General features: G+C 27.9%; 6 long non-coding RNA genes across 6 annotated transcripts; all 6 read right to left on the bottom strand.

Annotated features, from left to right (window-relative positions):
• Positions 1-855: 855 nt before the first annotated feature.
• On the bottom strand, positions 856-1,677 carry LOC132931306 (uncharacterized). The gene is made up of 2 exons (XR_009662448.1): positions 1,577-1,677; positions 856-1,071 (listed from the first exon to the last, which is right to left on the bottom strand). It is a non-coding gene; the product is annotated as an uncharacterized LOC132931306 (long non-coding RNA).
• A 2,912-nt stretch (positions 1,678-4,589) lies between these two features.
• Positions 4,590-5,412, bottom strand: LOC132931330 (uncharacterized). The gene is made up of 2 exons (XR_009662464.1): positions 5,312-5,412; positions 4,590-4,805 (listed from the first exon to the last, which is right to left on the bottom strand). It is a non-coding gene; the product is annotated as an uncharacterized LOC132931330 (long non-coding RNA).
• Positions 5,413-8,323: 2,911 nt separating this feature from the next.
• LOC132931315 (uncharacterized) lies at positions 8,324-9,145 on the bottom strand. Its single transcript, XR_009662458.1, has 2 exons — positions 9,045-9,145; positions 8,324-8,539 (listed from the first exon to the last, which is right to left on the bottom strand). It is a non-coding gene; the product is annotated as an uncharacterized LOC132931315 (long non-coding RNA).
• A 2,911-nt stretch (positions 9,146-12,056) lies between these two features.
• LOC132931316 (uncharacterized) lies at positions 12,057-12,879 on the bottom strand. Its single transcript, XR_009662459.1, has 2 exons — positions 12,779-12,879; positions 12,057-12,272 (listed from the first exon to the last, which is right to left on the bottom strand). It is a non-coding gene; the product is annotated as an uncharacterized LOC132931316 (long non-coding RNA).
• Positions 12,880-15,790: 2,911 nt separating this feature from the next.
• LOC132931308 (uncharacterized) lies at positions 15,791-16,612 on the bottom strand. The gene is made up of 2 exons (XR_009662449.1): positions 16,512-16,612; positions 15,791-16,006 (listed from the first exon to the last, which is right to left on the bottom strand). It is a non-coding gene; the product is annotated as an uncharacterized LOC132931308 (long non-coding RNA).
• A 2,910-nt stretch (positions 16,613-19,522) lies between these two features.
• LOC132931382 (uncharacterized) lies at positions 19,523-20,344 on the bottom strand. Its single transcript, XR_009662568.1, has 2 exons — positions 20,244-20,344; positions 19,523-19,738 (listed from the first exon to the last, which is right to left on the bottom strand). It is a non-coding gene; the product is annotated as an uncharacterized LOC132931382 (long non-coding RNA).
• Between the last annotated feature and the right edge of the window lie 1,936 nt (positions 20,345-22,280).

Here is a 22,280-nt window from a genome sequence, read left to right as displayed (position 1 = left end):
GTTTGTTGAAAATTTCAAGTATTTACAATGATTCGTTTTTGACTTGCAGCAAAATCAAAAAATCGATTTTGTCTTTTCAAAGAGGGGCTGAAGTCAAAAACGAAGCATTATTACTACTCCAAAAAGTGATGACGGACACAAAAATAATACAAACATCGTTGTAAAATCAATACATTCATCACTCCGTTCAGAATCTAAAAATATTAATTTGTATTATTCGTCAAAATTAACTTGTAAAATCATATTTTATGGTTTTTATGAAGTAAAAATATCAGGTTAAATGAAACATGTGCAAGTTAAAAATTATAAATTAGAATCATTTTCGTAATAGAGTAGTCAAGGATCAAGACACTTACTTGTGTTAACTTCGGGCATAAAATATGAACAATTCGTTTATAATATCAAAAATCTTTATTAAATGAACAACAACTACACCCAATAGCTAAGTAAAAACAACCGTCAATTATGTCAAAAGGCCGTCCGGCGAACGGCACACAACCAACTAGTTTTACTCTGAGGCGATCGGGCATCGGCCGACGGATGTCGTCCCCACTACCGCCCTCTGTCGGTGCATACATTTAATAATTTTGAGTGTTTTATAAGCAGTTTAAAATTGGAATTTGTCAAAATTATCATATAAAAACATGTATTATAGTGTATTCAAAATACCAGGTTAAATGAAACACGTGAAAGACAATAATGGTAAATTTCTTAAACTATTGTTCAACCTTCTAAACATGAACTTAATATTTGAGTGTTTTATAAATGTTTTATAATGATCATTTAAATATTATAGTAAAAACAAAATATATTTATAGCATAGGTAAAATTTAAGAATAAACAATACAAGCTAAAGTTGTTTACTATTATTTTATTCAGATATTTAACAAATCTCAATTGTTTCACAGCTATTAATTTAGTGTCAATTATATTCAATAACCATTGCATAAATCCAATATTATTATCAGTATCTTCTAGTCCATTTTCAACCTAGGATGTTGATACTCTCCTTAGTGGTAGAAATGTGAATTCGTGTCTCAGCATGCCTTGATTGATCTGATATACTGCCATCTGAAAAAATGTAGTAAGTTAATAACGTATAACCGTTGGAGAATAAGTTGAGAATACAGTGTTTTACAGGCAGTTCAAAGTATGAATTTGTAATATCAGTCAATATTATCATATAAAAAACATGTTTTATAGTGTTTATGAAGTATCAGCTTAAATGACAAATATGGATGTTAGTAATGGTAAATAAGAATCATTTACTTAATCTAATTGTCTAGGTTTCATGACACTAACTTGATAATTGAGATTTTTATGAGCAGCTAAAAATATGAATTTGTAATATGAGTCAAAATTATGATATATAAGCACGTTTTATAGTGTTTATTATCAAGTATGAGCCTAAATGAAATATATGGAAGTTAATAATGGTAAATAAGAACCATTTACTTAATATAATGGTTAGGGTTTTATGACACTAACTTTTTGTAACACTACTATTAATTGAATATCAATTACATCCAATACCCATTACACGCACGTTGCATAAAACCATTAATATTAGCAGTACCTTCTATTCCATTTTCAACGGAAAATGTTGTAACTTTCCCAAGTGATAGAAATGTTAATTCATGTCTCAGCATGCCTCCAGTGATCTGCAGTACTGCCATCTAAAACACAAATAGTCAGTTAAATACGTATAATGGTTAAAGAAATAATTATAATGCTTAGCAATAAAACAGATAGTACAAATCTACCAGAATGTTTTGTTGAGTTTTAATGTAAAACAAAATATAAGTAAAGAATACACTTGTACATTAACATAAAATTGCTGCTTTTCAATATTAAAATAATAAGAGTTTGTAATACTTGTATAACGTATACAATAAGAATCATTGTCATAATTTAGTAGTCAAGGTTTCTAGACACTAACATGAGAATTGAGTGTTTTATAAACAGTTAAAAATATGACTTTGTAATATTTGTTAAAATTACCATGTAAAATCATGTTTTATTGTGTTTATGAAGTATCAGCTTAAATGTAATATTTGAATGTCAATTATTGAAAGTTAGAATCATTTGCTTATAATCTAATGATCAGAGTTTCATGACACTGACTCTTTGTTACACTACTATTAATTTAATATCAATTAAATTCAATACCCATTACGCGCACGTTGCACAAAACCATTATTATTAGCAGTACTGTCTAGTCCATTTTCAACGTAGGATGTTGATGTTTTGCATAGTGGTAGAAATGTGAATTCATGTCTCAGCATGTATTGAGTGATCTGCTGTACTGCCATCTAAAAATAAAAAATAGTCAGTTAAATATTATGTATAGTGGTTGGAGAATAACTTGAGAATACAGTGTTTTACAAGCAGTTCAAAGTATGACTTTGTAATATTTGTTTAAATTACCATGTAAAATCATGTCAAAATTATGATATTAAATCATTTTTTATTGTGTTTGTGAAGTATCAGCTTAAATGTAATATTTGAATGTCAATTATTGAAAATTAGAATCATTTGCTTATAATCTAATGGTCAGGGTTTCATGACACTGACTTTTTGTTACACTACTATTAATTTAATATCAATTAAATTCAATACCCATTACGCGCACGTTGCACAAAACCATTATTATTAGCAGTACTGTCTAGTCCATTTTCAACGTAGGATGTTGATATTTAGCATAGTGGTAGAAATGTGAATTCATGTCTCGGCATGTATTGAATGATCTGCTGTACTGCCATCTAAAAAAAAAATAGTAAGTTAAATATGTATAATGGTTGGAGGATAAAATGTCGCTACTAGACACCGTAAGGAGGACAACAATTTTTATATAAAACAACTAGTACGTGGACAACACTGAATAATTTTTTAAATGGAAACAATCAAAACATAAACTAACAGACAAACTTCATTTTTATTACAAAATTCTTGAAAACAATTTACAGTTGAAACTCAAATACAAATACGAATGTAAAACTGCAAAATAATAAATATAGACATAATATTATATAACAGACGATAAGAAATAATAATTATGATAAGCCATAAAAGATAGTACCTACAAATATACCAGAATGTTTTGTAGAATATAAAATGTACCTATTATAAGTGTGACTATTTGTACAACCGAAAATTTGCTCCTTTTCAATACGAAAAAAGTGGGTATCGCTCCGGTGTATAGTAGAGATGGTGAGTAGGTCACTGGTCACTATAATGGATGTGTTAAATTTGAATGCAACGACGGGTAGGATTGTATACGAAAAACGATTCTGAACGGAGATGATTTGTCAGTCAATGATAATTAGTTGGATATATTATATTATTACCTATATTTAAATTGTAATATATCGTTATTTTACGCGATTTCGTAAAAAAATTATATTTCATACGCACATAAAATGTTTTCTATATTGACAATGGATTTATTTTTTTACTGTTACTTGAAGGAAAACTTATGGATAACCTAGTATATCCAACCTTAAGTATAAATCACAAAGATTTTATGAATTTTCAACTTCAAAATTCTTTGCAAATTTTCGTGATTTTGATATATTTTCTAAACATATGAACTTTAAATGCTTATAAACAATAATTGTGACTAACGATTTTTGATTTATTTTTTACTACGATAAGTCTCAATTATCTATAAGTAGCTTAAAAAATGTCAAAATATTTTGAAAATTTAATCGCAAATAGATAACGCTAATATAAACGTTTGTTGAAAATTTCAAGTATTTACAATGATTCGTTTTTGACTTGCAGCAAAATCAAAAAATCGATTTTGTCTTTTCAAAGAGGGGCTGAAGTCAAAAACGAAGCATTATTACTACTCCAAAAAGTGATGACGGACACAAAAATAATACAAACATCGTTGTAAAATCAATACATTCATCACTCCGTTCAGAATCTAAAAATATTAATTTGTATTATTCGTCAAAATTAACTTGTAAAATCATATTTTATGGTTTTTATGAAGTAAAAATATCAGGTTAAATGAAACATGTGCAAGTTAAAAATTATAAATTAGAATCATTTTCGTAATAGAGTAGTCAAGGATCAAGACACTTACTTGTGTTAACTTCGGGCATAAAATATGAACAATTCGTTTATAATATCAAAAATCTTTATTAAATGAACAACAACTACACCCAATAGCTAAGTAAAAACAACCGTCAATTATGTCAAAAGGCCGTCCGGCGAACGGCACACAACCAACTAGTTTTACTCTGAGGCGATCGGGCATCGGCCGACGGATGTCGTCCCCACTACCGCCCTCTGTCGGTGCATACATTTAATAATTTTGAGTGTTTTATAAGCAGTTTAAAATTGGAATTTGTCAAAATTATCATATAAAAACATGTATTATAGTGTATTCAAAATACCAGGTTAAATGAAACACGTGAAAGACAATAATGGTAAATTTCTTAAACTATTGTTCAACCTTCTAAACATGAACTTAATATTTGAGTGTTTTATAAATGTTTTATAATGATCATTTAAATATTATAGTAAAAACAAAATATATTTATAGCATAGGTAAAATTTAAGAATAAACAATACAAGCTAAAGTTGTTTACTATTATTTTATTCAGATATTTAACAAATCTCAATTGTTTCACAGCTATTAATTTAGTGTCAATTATATTCAATAACCATTGCATAAATCCAATATTATTATCAGTATCTTCTAGTCCATTTTCAACCTAGGATGTTGATACTCTCCTTAGTGGTAGAAATGTGAATTCGTGTCTCAGCATGCCTTGATTGATCTGATATACTGCCATCTGAAAAAATGTAGTAAGTTAATAACGTATAACCGTTGGAGAATAAGTTGAGAATACAGTGTTTTACAGGCAGTTCAAAGTATGAATTTGTAATATCAGTCAATATTATCATATAAAAAAACATGTTTTATAGTGTTTATGAAGTATCAGCTTAAATGACAAATATGGATGTTAGTAATGGTAAATAAGAATCATTTACTTAATCTAATTGTCTAGGTTTCATGACACTAACTTGATAATTGAGATTTTTATGAGCAGCTAAAAATATGAATTTGTAATATGAGTCAAAATTATGATATATAAGCACGTTTTATAGTGTTTATTATCAAGTATGAGCCTAAATGAAATATATGGAAGTTAATAATGGTAAATAAGAACCATTTACTTAATATAATGGTTAGGGTTTTATGACACTAACTTTTTGTAACACTACTATTAATTGAATATCAATTACATCCAATACCCATTACACGCACGTTGCATAAAACCATTAATATTAGCAGTACCTTCTATTCCATTTTCAACGGAAAATGTTGTAACTTTCCCAAGTGATAGAAATGTTAATTCATGTCTCAGCATGCCTCCAGTGATCTGCAGTACTGCCATCTAAAACACAAATAGTCAGTTAAATACGTATAATGGTTAAAGAAATAATTATAATGCTTAGCAATAAAACAGATAGTACAAATCTACCAGAATGTTTTGTTGAGTTTTAATGTAAAACAAAATATAAGTAAAGAATACACTTGTACATTAACATAAAATTGCTGCTTTTCAATATTAAAATAATAAGAGTTTGTAATACTTGTATAACGTATACAATAAGAATCATTGTCATAATTTAGTAGTCAAGGTTTCTAGACACTAACATGAGAATTGAGTGTTTTATAAACAGTTAAAAATATGACTTTGTAATATTTGTTAAAATTACCATGTAAAATCATGTTTTATTGTGTTTATGAAGTATCAGCTTAAATGTAATATTTGAATGTCAATTATTGAAAGTTAGAATCATTTGCTTATAATCTAATGATCAGAGTTTCATGACACTGACTCTTTGTTACACTACTATTAATTTAATATCAATTAAATTCAATACCCATTACGCGCACGTTGCACAAAACCATTATTATTAGCAGTACTGTCTAGTCCATTTTCAACGTAGGATGTTGATGTTTTGCATAGTGGTAGAAATGTGAATTCATGTCTCAGCATGTATTGAGTGATCTGCTGTACTGCCATCTAAAAATAAAAAATAGTCAGTTAAATATTATGTATAGTGGTTGGAGAATAACTTGAGAATACAGTGTTTTACAAGCAGTTCAAAGTATGACTTTGTAATATTTGTTTAAATTACCATGTAAAATCATGTCAAAATTATGATATTAAATCATTTTTTATTGTGTTTGTGAAGTATCAGCTTAAATGTAATATTTGAATGTCAATTATTGAAAATTAGAATCATTTGCTTATAATCTAATGGTCAGGGTTTCATGACACTGACTTTTTGTTACACTACTATTAATTTAATATCAATTAAATTCAATACCCATTACGCGCACGTTGCACAAAACCATTATTATTAGCAGTACTGTCTAGTCCATTTTCAACGTAGGATGTTGATATTTAGCATAGTGGTAGAAATGTGAATTCATGTCTCGGCATGTATTGAATGATCTGCTGTACTGCCATCTAAAAAAAAAATAGTAAGTTAAATATGTATAATGGTTGGAGGATAAAATGTCGCTACTAGACACCGTAAGGAGGACAACAATTTTTATATAAAACAACTAGTACGTGGACAACACTGAATAATTTTTTAAATGGAAACAATCAAAACATAAACTAACAGACAAACTTCATTTTTATTACAAAATTCTTGAAAACAATTTACAGTTGAAACTCAAATACAAATACGAATGTAAAACTGCAAAATAATAAATATAGACATAATATTATATAACAGACGATAAGAAATAATAATTATGATAAGCCATAAAAGATAGTACCTACAAATATACCAGAATGTTTTGTAGAATATAAAATGTACCTATTATAAGTGTGACTATTTGTACAACCGAAAATTTGCTCCTTTTCAATACGAAAAAAGTGGGTATCGCTCCGGTGTATAGTAAAGATGGTGAGTAGGTCACTGGTCACTATAATGGATGTGTTAAATTTGAATGCAACGACGGGTAGGATTGTATACGAAAAACGATTCTGAACGGAGATGATTTGTCAGTCAATGATAATTAGTTGGATATATTATATTATTACCTATATTTAAATTGTAATATATCGTTATTTTACGCGATTTCGTAAAAAATTATATTTCATACGCACATAAAATGTTTTCTATATTGACAATGGATTTATTTTTTTACTGTTACTTGAAGGAAAACTTATGGATAACCTAGTATATCCAACCTTAAGTATAAATCACAAAGATTTTATGAATTTTCAACTTCAAAATTCTTTGCAAATTTTCGTGATTTTGATATATTTTCTAAACATATGAACTTTAAATGCTTATAAACAATAATTGTGACTAACGATTTTTGATTTATTTTTTACTACGATAAGTCTCAATTATCTATAAGTAGCTTAAAAAATGTCAAAATATTTTGAAAATTTAATCGCAAATAGATAACGCTAATATAAACGTTTGTTGAAAATTTCAAGTATTTACAATGATTCGTTTTTGACTTGCAGCAAAATCAAAAAATCGATTTTGTCTTTTCAAAGAGGGGCTGAAGTCAAAAACGAAGCATTATTACTACTCCAAAAAGTGATGACGGACACAAAAATAATACAAACATCGTTGTAAAATCAATACATTCATCACTCCGTTCAGAATCTAAAAATATTAATTTGTATTATTCGTCAAAATTAACTTGTAAAATCATATTTTATGGTTTTTATGAAGTAAAAATATCAGGTTAAATGAAACATGTGCAAGTTAAAAATTATAAATTAGAATCATTTTCGTAATAGAGTAGTCAAGGATCAAGACACTTACTTGTGTTAACTTCGGGCATAAAATATGAACAATTCGTTTATAATATCAAAAATCTTTATTAAATGAACAACAACTACACCCAATAGCTAAGTAAAAACAACCGTCAATTATGTCAAAAGGCCGTCCGGCGAACGGCACACAACCAACTAGTTTTACTCTGAGGCGATCGGGCATCGGCCGACGGATGTCGTCCCCACTACCGCCCTCTGTCGGTGCATACATTTAATAATTTTGAGTGTTTTATAAGCAGTTTAAAATTGGAATTTGTCAAAATTATCATATAAAAACATGTATTATAGTGTATTCAAAATACCAGGTTAAATGAAACACGTGAAAGACAATAATGGTAAATTTCTTAAACTATTGTTCAACCTTCTAAACATGAACTTAATATTTGAGTGTTTTATAAATGTTTTATAATGATCATTTAAATATTATAGTAAAAACAAAATATATTTATAGCATAGGTAAAATTTAAGAATAAACAATACAAGCTAAAGTTGTTTACTATTATTTTATTCAGATATTTAACAAATCTCAATTGTTTCACAGCTATTAATTTAGTGTCAATTATATTCAATAACCATTGCATAAATCCAATATTATTATCAGTATCTTCTAGTCCATTTTCAACCTAGGATGTTGATACTCTCCTTAGTGGTAGAAATGTGAATTCGTGTCTCAGCATGCCTTGATTGATCTGATATACTGCCATCTGAAAAAATGTAGTAAGTTAATAACGTATAACCGTTGGAGAATAAGTTGAGAATACAGTGTTTTACAGGCAGTTCAAAGTATGAATTTGTAATATCAGTCAATATTATCATATAAAAAACATGTTTTATAGTGTTTATGAAGTATCAGCTTAAATGACAAATATGGATGTTAGTAATGGTAAATAAGAATCATTTACTTAATCTAATTGTCTAGGTTTCATGACACTAACTTGATAATTGAGATTTTTATGAGCAGCTAAAAATATGAATTTGTAATATGAGTCAAAATTATGATATATAAGCACGTTTTATAGTGTTTATTATCAAGTATGAGCCTAAATGAAATATATGGAAGTTAATAATGGTAAATAAGAACCATTTACTTAATATAATGGTTAGGGTTTTATGACACTAACTTTTTGTAACACTACTATTAATTGAATATCAATTACATCCAATACCCATTACACGCACGTTGCATAAAACCATTAATATTAGCAGTACCTTCTATTCCATTTTCAACGGAAAATGTTGTAACTTTCCCAAGTGATAGAAATGTTAATTCATGTCTCAGCATGCCTCCAGTGATCTGCAGTACTGCCATCTAAAACACAAATAGTCAGTTAAATACGTATAATGGTTAAAGAAATAATTATAATGCTTAGCAATAAAACAGATAGTACAAATCTACCAGAATGTTTTGTTGAGTTTTAATGTAAAACAAAATATAAGTAAAGAATACACTTGTACATTAACATAAAATTGCTGCTTTTCAATATTAAAATAATAAGAGTTTGTAATACTTGTATAACGTATACAATAAGAATCATTGTCATAATTTAGTAGTCAAGGTTTCTAGACACTAACATGAGAATTGAGTGTTTTATAAACAGTTAAAAATATGACTTTGTAATATTTGTTAAAATTACCATGTAAAATCATGTTTTATTGTGTTTATGAAGTATCAGCTTAAATGTAATATTTGAATGTCAATTATTGAAAGTTAGAATCATTTGCTTATAATCTAATGATCAGAGTTTCATGACACTGACTCTTTGTTACACTACTATTAATTTAATATCAATTAAATTCAATACCCATTACGCGCACGTTGCACAAAACCATTATTATTAGCAGTACTGTCTAGTCCATTTTCAACGTAGGATGTTGATGTTTTGCATAGTGGTAGAAATGTGAATTCATGTCTCAGCATGTATTGAGTGATCTGCTGTACTGCCATCTAAAAATAAAAAATAGTCAGTTAAATATTATGTATAGTGGTTGGAGAATAACTTGAGAATACAGTGTTTTACAAGCAGTTCAAAGTATGACTTTGTAATATTTGTTTAAATTACCATGTAAAATCATGTCAAAATTATGATATTAAATCATTTTTTATTGTGTTTGTGAAGTATCAGCTTAAATGTAATATTTGAATGTCAATTATTGAAAATTAGAATCATTTGCTTATAATCTAATGGTCAGGGTTTCATGACACTGACTTTTTGTTACACTACTATTAATTTAATATCAATTAAATTCAATACCCATTACGCGCACGTTGCACAAAACCATTATTATTAGCAGTACTGTCTAGTCCATTTTCAACGTAGGATGTTGATATTTAGCATAGTGGTAGAAATGTGAATTCATGTCTCGGCATGTATTGAATGATCTGCTGTACTGCCATCTAAAAAAAAAATAGTAAGTTAAATATGTATAATGGTTGGAGGATAAAATGTCGCTACTAGACACCGTAAGGAGGACAACAATTTTTATATAAAACAACTAGTACGTGGACAACACTGAATAATTTTTTAAATGGAAACAATCAAAACATAAACTAACAGACAAACTTCATTTTTATTACAAAATTCTTGAAAACAATTTACAGTTGAAACTCAAATACAAATACGAATGTAAAACTGCAAAATAATAAATATAGACATAATATTATATAACAGACGATAAGAAATAATAATTATGATAAGCCATAAAAGATAGTACCTACAAATATACCAGAATGTTTTGTAGAATATAAAATGTACCTATTATAAGTGTGACTATTTGTACAACCGAAAATTTGCTCCTTTTCAATACGAAAAAAGTGGGTATCGCTCCGGTGTATAGTAGAGATGGTGAGTAGGTCACTGGTCACTATAATGGATGTGTTAAATTTGAATGCAACGACGGGTAGGATTGTATACGAAAAACGATTCTGAACGGAGATGATTTGTCAGTCAATGATAATTAGTTGGATATATTATATTATTACCTATATTTAAATTGTAATATATCGTTATTTTACGCGATTTCGTAAAAAATTATATTTCATACGCACATAAAATGTTTTCTATATTGACAATGGATTTATTTTTTTACTGTTACTTGAAGGAAAACTTATGGATAACCTAGTATATCCAACCTTAAGTATAAATCACAAAGATTTTATGAATTTTCAACTTCAAAATTCTTTGCAAATTTTCGTGATTTTGATATATTTTCTAAACATATGAACTTTAAATGCTTATAAACAATAATTGTGACTAACGATTTTTGATTTATTTTTTACTACGATAAGTCTCAATTATCTATAAGTAGCTTAAAAAATGTCAAAATATTTTGAAAATTTAATCGCAAATAGATAACGCTAATATAAACGTTTGTTGAAAATTTCAAGTATTTACAATGATTCGTTTTTGACTTGCAGCAAAATCAAAAAATCGATTTTGTCTTTTCAAAGAGGGGCTGAAGTCAAAAACGAAGCATTATTACTACTCCAAAAAGTGATGACGGACACAAAAATAATACAAACATCGTTGTAAAATCAATACATTCATCACTCCGTTCAGAATCTAAAAATATTAATTTGTATTATTCGTCAAAATTAACTTGTAAAATCATATTTTATGGTTTTTATGAAGTAAAAATATCAGGTTAAATGAAACATGTGCAAGTTAAAAATTATAAATTAGAATCATTTTCGTAATAGAGTAGTCAAGGATCAAGACACTTACTTGTGTTAACTTCGGGCATAAAATATGAACAATTCGTTTATAATATCAAAAATCTTTATTAAATGAACAACAACTACACCCAATAGCTAAGTAAAAACAACCGTCAATTATGTCAAAAGGCCGTCCGGCGAACGGCACACAACCAACTAGTTTTACTCTGAGGCGATCGGGCATCGGCCGACGGATGTCGTCCCCACTACCGCCCTCTGTCGGTGCATACATTTAATAATTTTGAGTGTTTTATAAGCAGTTTAAAATTGGAATTTGTCAAAATTATCATATAAAAACATGTATTATAGTGTATTCAAAATACCAGGTTAAATGAAACACGTGAAAGACAATAATGGTAAATTTCTTAAACTATTGTTCAACCTTCTAAACATGAACTTAATATTTGAGTGTTTTATAAATGTTTTATAATGATCATTTAAATATTATAGTAAAAACAAAATATATTTATAGCATAGGTAAAATTTAAGAATAAACAATACAAGCTAAAGTTGTTTACTATTATTTTATTCAGATATTTAACAAATCTCAATTGTTTCACAGCTATTAATTTAGTGTCAATTATATTCAATAACCATTGCATAAATCCAATATTATTATCAGTATCTTCTAGTCCATTTTCAACCTAGGATGTTGATACTCTCCTTAGTGGTAGAAATGTGAATTCGTGTCTCAGCATGCCTTGATTGATCTGATATACTGCCATCTGAAAAAAATGTAGTAAGTTAATAACGTATAACCGTTGGAGAATAAGTTGAGAATACAGTGTTTTACAGGCAGTTCAAAGTATGAATTTGTAATATCAGTCAATATTATCATATAAAAAACATGTTTTATAGTGTTTATGAAGTATCAGCTTAAATGACAAATATGGATGTTAGTAATGGTAAATAAGAATCATTTACTTAATCTAATTGTCTAGGTTTCATGACACTAACTTGATAATTGAGATTTTTATGAGCAGCTAAAAATATGAATTTGTAATATGAGTCAAAATTATGATATATAAGCACGTTTTATAGTGTTTATTATCAAGTATGAGCCTAAATGAAATATATGGAAGTTAATAATGGTAAATAAGAACCATTTACTTAATATAATGGTTAGGGTTTTATGACACTAACTTTTTGTAACACTACTATTAATTGAATATCAATTACATCCAATACCCATTACACGCACGTTGCATAAAACCATTAATATTAGCAGTACCTTCTATTCCATTTTCAACGGAAAATGTTGTAACTTTCCCAAGTGATAGAAATGTTAATTCATGTCTCAGCATGCCTCCAGTGATCTGCAGTACTGCCATCTAAAACACAAATAGTCAGTTAAATACGTATAATGGTTAAAGAAATAATTATAATGCTTAGCAATAAAACAGATAGTACAAATCTACCAGAATGTTTTGTTGAGTTTTAATGTAAAACAAAATATAAGTAAAGAATACACTTGTACATTAACATAAAATTGCTGCTTTTCAATATTAAAATAATAAGAGTTTGTAATACTTGTATAACGTATACAATAAGAATCATTGTCATAATTTAGTAGTCAAGGTTTCTAGACACTAACATGAGAATTGAGTGTTTTATAAACAGTTAAAAATATGACTTTGTAATATTTGTTAAAATTACCATGTAAAATCATGTTTTATTGTGTTTATGAAGTATCAGCTTAAATGTAATATTTGAATGTCAATTATTGAAAGTTAGAATCATTTGCTTATAATCTAATGATCAGAGTTTCATGACACTGACTCTTTGTTACACTACTATTAATTTAATATCAATTAAATTCAATACCCATTACGCGCACGTTGCACAAAACCATTATTATTAGCAGTACTGTCTAGTCCATTTTCAACGTAGGATGTTGATGTTTTGCATAGTGGTAGAAATGTGAATTCATGTCTCAGCATGTATTGAGTGATCTGCTGTACTGCCATCTAAAAATAAAAAATAGTCAGTTAAATATTATGTATAGTGGTTGGAGAATAACTTGAGAATACAGTGTTTTACAAGCAGTTCAAAGTATGACTTTGTAATATTTGTTTAAATTACCATGTAAAATCATGTCAAAATTATGATATTAAATCATTTTTTATTGTGTTTGTGAAGTATCAGCTTAAATGTAATATTTGAATGTCAATTATTGAAAATTAGAATCATTTGCTTATAATCTAATGGTCAGGGTTTCATGACACTGACTTTTTGTTACACTACTATTAATTTAATATCAATTAAATTCAATACCCATTACGCGCACGTTGCACAAAACCATTATTATTAGCAGTACTGTCTAGTCCATTTTCAACGTAGGATGTTGATATTTAGCATAGTGGTAGAAATGTGAATTCATGTCTCGGCATGTATTGAATGATCTGCTGTACTGCCATCTAAAAAAAAAATAGTAAGTTAAATATGTATAATGGTTGGAGGATAAAATGTCGCTACTAGACACCGTAAGGAGGACAACAATTTTTATATAAAACAACTAGTACGTGGACAACACTGAATAATTTTTTAAATGGAAACAATCAAAACATAAACTAACAGACAAACTTCATTTTTATTACAAAATTCTTGAAAACAATTTACAGTTGAAACTCAAATACAAATACGAATGTAAAACTGCAAAATAATAAATATAGACATAATATTATATAACAGACGATAAGAAATAATAATTATGATAAGCCATAAAAGATAGTACCTACAAATATACCAGAATGTTTTGTAGAATATAAAATGTACCTATTATAAGTGTGACTATTTGTACAACCGAAAATTTGCTCCTTTTCAATACGAAAAAAGTGGGTATCGCTCCGGTGTATAGTAGAGATGGTGAGTAGGTCACTGGTCACTATAATGGATGTGTTAAATTTGAATGCAACGACGGGTAGGATTGTATACGAAAAACGATTCTGAACGGAGATGATTTGTCAGTCAATGATAATTAGTTGGATATATTATATTATTACCTATATTTAAATTGTAATATATCGTTATTTTACGCGATTTCGTAAAAAATTATATTTCATACGCACATAAAATGTTTTCTATATTGACAATGGATTTATTTTTTTACTGTTACTTGAAGGAAAACTTATGGATAACCTAGTATATCCAACCTTAAGTATAAATCACAAAGATTTTATGAATTTTCAACTTCAAAATTCTTTGCAAATTTTCGTGATTTTGATATATTTTCTAAACATATGAACTTTAAATGCTTATAAACAATAATTGTGACTAACGATTTTTGATTTATTTTTTACTACGATAAGTCTCAATTATCTATAAGTAGCTTAAAAAATGTCAAAATATTTTGAAAATTTAATCGCAAATAGATAACGCTAATATAAACGTTTGTTGAAAATTTCAAGTATTTACAATGATTCGTTTTTGACTTGCAGCAAAATCAAAAAATCGATTTTGTCTTTTCAAAGAGGGGCTGAAGTCAAAAACGAAGCATTATTACTACTCCAAAAAGTGATGACGGACACAAAAATAATACAAACATCGTTGTAAAATCAATACATTCATCACTCCGTTCAGAATCTAAAAATATTAATTTGTATTATTCGTCAAAATTAACTTGTAAAATCATATTTTATGGTTTTTATGAAGTAAAAATATCAGGTTAAATGAAACATGTGCAAGTTAAAAATTATAAATTAGAATCATTTTCGTAATAGAGTAGTCAAGGATCAAGACACTTACTTGTGTTAACTTCGGGCATAAAATATGAACAATTCGTTTATAATATCAAAAATCTTTATTAAATGAACAACAACTACACCCAATAGCTAAGTAAAAACAACCGTCAATTATGTCAAAAGGCCGTCCGGCGAACGGCACACAACCAACTAGTTTTACTCTGAGGCGATCGGGCATCGGCCGACGGATGTCGTCCCCACTACCGCCCTCTGTCGGTGCATACATTTAATAATTTTGAGTGTTTTATAAGCAGTTTAAAATTGGAATTTGTCAAAATTATCATATAAAAACATGTATTATAGTGTATTCAAAATACCAGGTTAAATGAAACACGTGAAAGACAATAATGGTAAATTTCTTAAACTATTGTTCAACCTTCTAAACATGAACTTAATATTTGAGTGTTTTATAAATGTTTTATAATGATCATTTAAATATTATAGTAAAAACAAAATATATTTATAGCATAGGTAAAATTTAAGAATAAACAATACAAGCTAAAGTTGTTTACTATTATTTTATTCAGATATTTAACAAATCTCAATTGTTTCACAGCTATTAATTTAGTGTCAATTATATTCAATAACCATTGCATAAATCCAATATTATTATCAGTATCTTCTAGTCCATTTTCAACCTAGGATGTTGATACTCTCCTTAGTGGTAGAAATGTGAATTCGTGTCTCAGCATGCCTTGATTGATCTGATATACTGCCATCTGAAAAAATGTAGTAAGTTAATAACGTATAACCGTTGGAGAATAAGTTGAGAATACAGTGTTTTACAGGCAGTTCAAAGTATGAATTTGTAATATCAGTCAATATTATCATATAAAAAACATGTTTTATAGTGTTTATGAAGTATCAGCTTAAATGACAAATATGGATGTTAGTAATGGTAAATAAGAATCATTTACTTAATCTAATTGTCTAGGTTTCATGACACTAACTTGATAATTGAGATTTTTATGAGCAGCTAAAAATATGAATTTGTAATATGAGTCAAAATTATGATATATAAGCACGTTTTATAGTGTTTATTATCAAGTATGAGCCTAAATGAAATATATGGAAGTTAATAATGGTAAATAAGAACCATTTACTTAATATAATGGTTAGGGTTTTATGACACTAACTTTTTGTAACACTACTATTAATTGAATATCAATTACATCCAATACCCATTACACGCACGTTGCATAAAACCATTAATATTAGCAGTACCTTCTATTCCATTTTCAACGGAAAATGTTGTAACTTTCCCAAGTGATAGAAATGTTAATTCATGTCTCAGCATGCCTCCAGTGATCTGCAGTACTGCCATCTAAAACACAAATAGTCAGTTAAATACGTATAATGGTTAAAGAAATAATTATAATGCTTAGCAATAAAACAGATAGTACAAATCTACCAGAATGTTTTGTTGAGTTTTAATGTAAAACAAAATATAAGTAAAGAATACACTTGTACATTAACATAAAATTGCTGCTTTTCAATATTAAAATAATAAGAGTTTGTAATACTTGTATAACGTATACAATAAGAATCATTGTCATAATTTAGTAGTCAAGGTTTCTAGACACTAACATGAGAATTGAGTGTTTTATAAACAGTTAAAAATATGACTTTGTAATATTTGTTAAAATTACCATGTAAAATCATGTTTTATTGTGTTTATGAAGTATCAGCTTAAATGTAATATTTGAATGTCAATTATTGAAAGTTAGAATCATTTGCTTATAATCTAATGATCAGAGTTTCATGACACTGACTCTTTGTTACACTACTATTAATTTAATATCAATTAAATTCAATACCCATTACGCGCACGTTGCACAAAACCATTATTATTAGCAGTACTGTCTAGTCCATTTTCAACGTAGGATGTTGATGTTTTGCATAGTGGTAGAAATGTGAATTCATGTCTCAGCATGTATTGAGTGATCTGCTGTACTGCCATCTAAAAATAAAAAATAGTCAGTTAAATATTATGTATAGTGGTTGGAGAATAACTTGAGAATACAGTGTTTTACAAGCAGTTCAAAGTATGACTTTGTAATATTTGTTTAAATTACCATGTAAAATCATGTCAAAATTATGATATTAAATCATTTTTTATTGTGTTTGTGAAGTATCAGCTTAAATGTAATATTTGAATGTCAATTATTGAAAATTAGAATCATTTGCTTATAATCTAATGGTCAGGGTTTCATGACACTGACTTTTTGTTACACTACTATTAATTTAATATCAATTAAATTCAATACCCATTACACGCACGTTGCACAAAACCCTTGTTATTAGCAGTATCGTCTAGTACATTTTCAACGTAGGATATTGATATTTAGCATAGTGGTAGAAATGTGAATTCATGTCTCGGCATGTATTGAATGATCTGCTGTACTGCCATCTAAAAAAAAAATAGTAAGTTAAATATGTATAATGGTTGGAGGATAAAATGTCGCTACTAGACACCGTAAGGAGGACAACAATTTTTATATAACAAACTAGTACGTGGACAACACTGAATAATTTTTTAAATGGAAACAATCAAAACATAAACTAACAGACAAACTTCATTTTTATTACAAAATTCTTGAAAACAATTTACAGTTGAAACTCAAATACAAATACGAATGTAAAACTGCAAAATAATAAATATAGACATAATATTATATAACAGACGATAAGAAATAATAATTATGATAAGCCATAAAAGATAGTACCTACAAATATACCAGAATGTTTTGTAGAATATAAAATGTACCTATTATAAGTGTGACTATTTGTACAACCGAAAATTTGCTCCTTTTCAATACGAAAAAAGTGGGTATCGCTCCGGTGTATAGTAGAGATGGTGAGTAGGTCACTGGTCACTATAATGGATGTGTTAAATTTGAATGCAACGACGGGTAGGATTGTATACGAAAAACGATTCTGAACGGAGATGATTTGTCAGTCAATGATAATTAGTTGGATATATTATATTATTACCTATATTTAAATTGTAATATATCGTTATTTTACGCGATTTCGTAAAAAATTATATTTCATACGCACATAAAATGTTTTCTATATTGACAATGGATTTATTTTTTTACTGTTACTTGAAGGAAAACTTATGGATAACCTAGTATATCCAACCTTAAGTATAAATCACAAAGATTTTATGAATTTTCAACTTCAAAATTCTTTGCAAATTTTCGTGATTTTGATATATTTTCTAAACATATGAACTTTAAATGCTTATAAACAATAATTGTGACTAACGATTTTTGATTATTTTTTACTACGATAAGTCTCAATTATCTATAAGTAGCTTAAAAAATGTCAAAATATTTTGAAAATTTAATCGCAAATAGATAACGCTAATATAAACGTTTGTTGAAAATTTCAAGTATTTACAATGATTCGTTTTTGACTTGCAGCAAAATCAAAAAATCGATTTTGTCTTTTCAAAGAGGGGCTGAAGTCAAAAACGAAGCATTATTACTACTCCAAAAAGTGATGACGGACACAAAAATAATACAAACATCGTTGTAAAATCAATACATTCATCACTCCGTTCAGAATCTAAAAATATTAATTTGTATTATTCGTCAAAATTAACTTGTAAAATCATATTTTATGGTTTTTATGAAGTAAAAAATATCAGGTTAAATGAAACATGTGCAAGTTAAAAATTATAAATTAGAATCATTTTCGTAATAGAGTAGTCAAGGATCAAGACACTTACTTGTGTTAACTTCGGGCATAAAATATGAACAATTCGTTTATAATATCAAAAATCTTTATTAAATGAACAACAACTACACCCAATAGCTAAGTAAAAACAACCGTCAATTATGTCAAAAGGCCGTCCGGCGAACGGCACACAACCAACTAGTTTTACTCTGAGGCGATCGGGCATCGGCCGACGGATGTCGTCCCCACTACCGCCCTCTGTCGGTGCATACATTTAATAATTTTGAGTGTTTTATAAGCAGTTTAAAATTGGAATTTGTCAAAATTATCATATAAAAACATGTATTATAGTGTATTCAAAATACCAGGTTAAATGAAACACGTGAAAGACAATAATGGTAAATTTCTTAAACTATTGTTCAACCTTCTAAACATGAACTTAATATTTGAGTGTTTTATAAATGTTTTATAATGATCATTTAAATATTATAGTAAAAACAAAATATATTTATAGCATAGGTAAAATTTAAGAATAAACAATACAAGCTAAAGTTGTTTACTATTATTTTATTCAGATATTTAACAAATCTCAATTGTTTCACAGCTATTAATTTAGTGTCAATTATATTCAATAACCATTGCATAAATCCAATATTATTATCAGTATCTTCTAGTCCATTTTCAACCTAGGATGTTGATACTCTCCTTAGTGGTAGAAATGTGAATTCGTGTCTCAGCATGCCTTGATTGATCTGATATACTGCCATCTGAAAAAATGTAGTAAGTTAATAAACGTATAACCGTTGGAGAATAAGTTGAGAATACAGTGTTTTACAGGCAGTTCAAAGTATGAATTTGTAATATCAGTCAATATTATCATATAAAAAACATGTTTTATAGTGTTTATGAAGTATCAGCTTAAATGACAAATATGGATGTTAGTAATGGTAAATAAGAATCATTTACTTAATCTAATTGTCTAGGTTTCATGACACTAACTTGATAATTGAGATTTTTATGAGCAGCTAAAAATATGAATTTGTAATATGAGTCAAAATTATGATATATAAGCACGTTTTATAGTGTTTATTATCAAGTATGAGCCTAAATGAAATATATGGAAGTTAATAATGGTAAATAAGAACCATTTACTTAATATAATGGTTAGGTTTTATGACACTAACTTTTTGTAACACTACTATTAATTGAATATCAATTACATCCAATACCCATTACACGCACGTTGCATAAAACCATTAATATTAGCAGTACCTTCTATTCCATTTTCAACGGAAAATGTTGTAACTTTCCCAAGTGATAGAAATGTTAATTCATGTCTCAGCATGCCTCCAGTGATCTGCAGTACTGCCATCTAAAACACAAATAGTCAGTTAAATACGTATAATGGTTAAAGAAATAATTATAATGCTTAGCAATAAAACAGATAGTACAAATCTACCAGAATGTTTTGTTGAGTTTTAATGTAAAACAAAATATAAGTAAAGAATACACTTGTACATTAACATAAAATTGCTGCTTTTCAATATTAAAATAATAAGAGTTTGTAATACTTTGTATAACGTATACAATAAGAATCATTGTCATAATTTAGTAGTCAAGGTTTCTAGACACTAACATGAGAATTGAGTGTTTTATAAACAGTTAAAAATATGACTTTGTAATATTTGTTAAAATTACCATGTAAAATTCATGTTTTATTGTGTTTATGAAGTATCAGCTTAAATGTAATATTTGAATGTCAATTATTGAAAGTTAGAATCATTTGCTTATAATCTAATGATCAGAGTTTCATGACACTGACTCTTTGTTACACTACTATTAATTTAATATCAATTAAATTCAATACCCATTACGCGCACGTTGCACAAAACCATTATTATTAGCAGTACTGTCTAGTCCATTTTCAACGTAGGATGTTGATGTTTTGCATAGTGGTAGAAATGTGAATTCATGTCTCAGCATGTATTGAGTGATCTGCTGTACTGCCATCTAAAAATAAAAAATAGTCAGTTAAATATTATGTATAGTGGTTGGAGAATAACTTGAGAATACAGTGTTTTACAAGCAGTTCAAAGTATGACTTTGTAATATTTGTTTAAATTACCATGTAAAATCATGTCAAAATTATGATATTAAATCATTTTTTATTGTGTTTGTGAAGTATCAGCTTAAATGTAATATTTGAATGTCAATTATTGAAAATTAGAATCATTTGCTTATAATCTAATGGTCAGGGTTTCATGACACTGACTTTTTGTTTACACTACTATTAATTTAATATCAATTAAATTCAATACCCATTACGCGCACGTTGCACAAAACCATTATTATTAGCAGTACTGTCTAGTCCATTTTCAACGTAGGATGTTGATATTTAGCATAGTGGTAGAAATGTGAATTCATGTCTCGGCATGTATTGAATGATCTGCTGTACTGCCATCTAAAAAAAAAATAGTAAGTTAAATATGTATAATGGTTGGAGGATAAAATGTCGCTACTAGACACCGTAAGGAGGACAACAATTTTTATATAAAACAACTAGTACGTGGACAACACTGAATAATTTTTTTAAATGGAAACAATCAAAACATAAACTAACAGACAAACTTCATTTTTTATTACAAAATTCTTGAAAACAATTTACAGTTGAAACTCAAATACAAATACGAATGTAAAACTGCAAAATAATAAATATAGACATAATATTATATAACAGACGATAAGAAATAATAATTATGATAAGCCATAAAAGATAGTACCTACAAATATACCAGAATGTTTTGTAGAATATAAAATGTACCTATTATAAGTGTGACTATTTGTACAACCGAAAATTTGCTCCTTTTCAATACGAAAAAAGTGGGTATCGCTCCGGTGTATAGTAGAGATGGTGAGTAGGTCACTGGTCACTATAATGGATGTGTTAAATTTGAATGCAACGACGGTAGGATTGTATACGAAAAACGATTCTGAACGGAGATGATTTGTCAGTCAATGATAATTAGTTGGATATATTATATTATTACCTATATTTAAATTGTAATATATCGTTATTTTACGCGATTTCGTAAAAAATTATATTTCATACGCACATAAAATGTTTTCTATATTGACAATGGATTTATTTTTTTACTGTTACTTGAAGGAAAACTTATGGATAACCTAGTATATCCAACCTTAAGTATAAATCACAAAGATTTTATGAATTTTCAACTTCAAAAATTCTTTGCAAATTTTCGTGATTTTGATATATTTTCTAAACATATGAACTTTAAATGCTTATAAACA

This window comes from Rhopalosiphum padi, unplaced genomic scaffold (assembly GCF_020882245.1).
Source record: "Rhopalosiphum padi isolate XX-2018 unplaced genomic scaffold, ASM2088224v1 scaffold1, whole genome shotgun sequence".
NCBI classification, from domain to species: domain Eukaryota; kingdom Metazoa; phylum Arthropoda; class Insecta; order Hemiptera; family Aphididae; genus Rhopalosiphum; species Rhopalosiphum padi.
The sequence above is the reverse complement of the archived record's forward strand: the minus strand, read 5'-3'. Positions and strand labels throughout refer to the sequence as shown.